Here is a 3,025-nt window from a genome sequence, read left to right as displayed (position 1 = left end):
GACAAAAGCAAGATTTAGGTTGTGCCTGCTTCTCACTCTACTGCTGTGCAATGACATTCTAAGAAACTATTTGTCTCATTATGAATTGCTGGCCATTGTGTGAACTTTCAGTTAGACACAGGTGTCTCAGTAACTTTGCTTAGTCATGCCATGTACAAACAGTTAGGTTCACCATGCCTTTCTAAATCTAGCAAGCACCTCAAGACTTACAACAGACAGGAAATTCCAGAGTTTGGACAGTGTAGTTTTCCTGCCGCTTACAAATCTCACACTGGGACAGTGAATTTTACTGTGTTGAAATCAAGAGACAGTGAGAACATATTCAGTTAGATGCCTTTGATTTGTTTGGACTTAGCATCCACGACAATGTACTTTCAGTGACTGCTGTTAATCTGAAAGAGAGTGTAGCTGGCTTGCTTAAAGAATTTTCTGAATTATTTTCAGAAGGAATGGGAAAAGCTACCAACTTTGTAGTGATAATGGTGTAGTTGCTCCCATTCAAGCTAGTCAATGGGCAAGTCCTCTCATTTTGTTGCGTAAGCCTTCTGGTTGCATTTGCATTTGTGTTGTCTTCAAGTTTACCGTCAACATGCAGATAGTAGTTGACACTTATCCATTATCTTGCCCTGAGGAACTCATCGGCAGGCTTGGTGCAGGACATTACTTTTCTAAAATAGATTTGGAGGATGCTTACTTGCAAATTCCATTGGATGAAGAATCACAGAAAGTGAAACTTCCTGGCAGATTAAAACTGTGTGCCGGACTGAGACTCGAACTCGGGACTGATTTCGAGTCTCGGTCCGGAACACAGTTTTAATCTGCCAGGAAGTTTCATATCAGCACACACTCCACTGCAGAGTGAAAATTTCATTCTGGAAATCACAGAAAGTGTTTATTGTAAATACACACTTAAGACTGTTCAAGTATTTGCATTTGCCCTTCGGCAGTGCTTCCGCACCCATCGTATTTCAACATTACTTGGAACAGCTGACTGCAAAAGTGCCATTTTGTTCAAACTATCTTGACAATGTTGTCATCTCAGGTCATACACCAGAGGAACACATTGCCAATTTGCATACTCTTTTTCGAGTGTTATCAGAAGCAGGACTCATGTGTCATCTTGAAAAGTGTGATTTTTTTCAAACTGAACTATAGTACTTAGGTCATATGATAAACAGTCAGGGTGTGCACCCCCTCCAGTCTCATTTGCTTGCAATCCATAATCTGCCTGTTCTTTGCAATGTGTCTTGAACTGCAGTCAGTACTAGGCAAGATGACATACTACATTCAGTTCATACTGAACGCCACTCAGATCATGGCTCCATTGCATCACAAAAGTGTACCTTTTGTGTGGACTGAAGATTGTCAAGATGAATTTTAGAAACCCAAAACTGCTTTGCTTAGTGACTGACTTTAAGATCATTTTGACCCTGCACAGAACTGGTGCACAAAACAGATCTGTTGCTTTTGCCTTGATGTCAACTCAACCTCAGTGCAATTATTATCAAATAGAAAAAGACACCATCATTATTGTGTATGGTGTCACCAAATTCCATCACTATTTGTGTGGTTGCAAATTCTTTTTAGTGACAGATCACAAGCCTTTGCATCCTTGCTTCATTTGTCAAAGCCGGTTCCTACATGCACTGCTCAAAAATTGCGACATTAGGCTTTGTTGCTTTCGCAGTATCAGTATGATATTGTGTACAGTCCTACGACAAAGCATGGCAATTCAGACACCCTATCTTGCCTTCCGATTGGCCCAGAGTCTGATTCTGATGCATCTGTTGCATCAGTGCGCAGAACTCTGAATTGCTGGAATCTTTTCCTTTGCACTACAGAAAGATTACACAGGCCACAGAAGCAGAGCCAGATCTCAAGATTTTGTTGCATTACCATTTGCACATCTTGGCCTCATTCATTAAACAGTATCCATAACTCAGTTTTGCACTGATATTTTGCATGTTTACATAACCTTTCAGTTCAACAGAGTGTGATTCTCACTCAAAATGACAATGGACAAACGCATGTGCTTTATTCCCAAAGTGTTCCAAAAGGATGTGTTGCAATTGCTCCACCAAGGACATTGGTGAATTGTTCGCACTAAACAGTTAGTGTGACAGCACTGTACTCAGCAGGGCATGGATGCCCACGTTGAACAGATGACATCACAGTGTTGTGTATGCATGGAAAACCAATCTGCTTTGCCACAGACATTCTCCACCTGACCTAACACTCTATTGCCATGGCAATGAGTGCACATATACTTTGCAGGACCATTTTGGAACACTCAGCTCATAGTAGATGACTCTTTTAGCAAGTTTGCATTTGTGGTACCTATGGCTTCTACCACATCACATAACACCATTAAAGCATTGTACTTCATATTTTGCATATAAGGTTTGCCAGAAGTACTTTGAACAGCTTTGTGAATGAAAAGGCATTCGTCATCTAACAAGCACTCCATTTCATGCCCAGTCCAATGGAGAAGCAGAACACTTTGTATGCACTTTTAAACAACAGATGGACATGCTTTGCAACACCCACACATGGGAATAGGTGCTGCAACTCTTTCTCGCCTTCTATCGCTCCCACCCACAAGACGGACCATCACTGGTGGAACTTCTGCATGGCCGCTGCCATTGGACGCTGCTCTACTTGCTGCTACACCCACCAAGCATCCAGTGCCGCCAATGGTTCACAAGTATTGCTTTATGACACACAATTTTGTTATTTTCAGGGTCTATGGCTCTGTGGGTGCAGGGAAAGAGGTGTGATCCAGGAATGCATAGGCTCTTTCATGTACTTGGTTGCAGGTCCTGATATTTGCAGTGCCGCCACCAGAACCAAATTGGCGTGTGTCATTTGCCCCGTGATTCTGCTGCTTTCCTTCCCCCAGATTCGTGGCCTCGTGGGACCATGCGGCCTTCGCAGCCACCTGCTAGTGCCACCGGGGCACCCAAGGAGGAGCTCATGGACAATGCGCTCCTGCACCCGCCATCCCTACTTGCTGACCCGACGGACG

The 3,025-nt window shown here is 43.2% G+C and overlaps 1 non-coding gene across 1 annotated transcript; it reads right to left on the bottom strand.

Moving 5' to 3' along the window:
• Positions 1–675: 675 nt before the first annotated feature.
• LOC126420185 (small nucleolar RNA snR44) lies at positions 676–828 on the bottom strand. Its single transcript, XR_007576047.1, has one exon. It is a non-coding gene; the product is annotated as a small nucleolar RNA snR44 (small nucleolar RNA).
• Between the last annotated feature and the right edge of the window lie 2,197 nt (positions 829–3,025).

Source organism: Schistocerca serialis, chromosome 9, assembly GCF_023864345.2.
Source record: "Schistocerca serialis cubense isolate TAMUIC-IGC-003099 chromosome 9, iqSchSeri2.2, whole genome shotgun sequence".
Classification (NCBI taxonomy): Eukaryota; Metazoa; Arthropoda; class Insecta; order Orthoptera; family Acrididae; genus Schistocerca; species Schistocerca serialis.
Note: the sequence above shows the minus strand (reverse complement) of the source record. Positions and strands in the feature narration are given on the sequence as shown.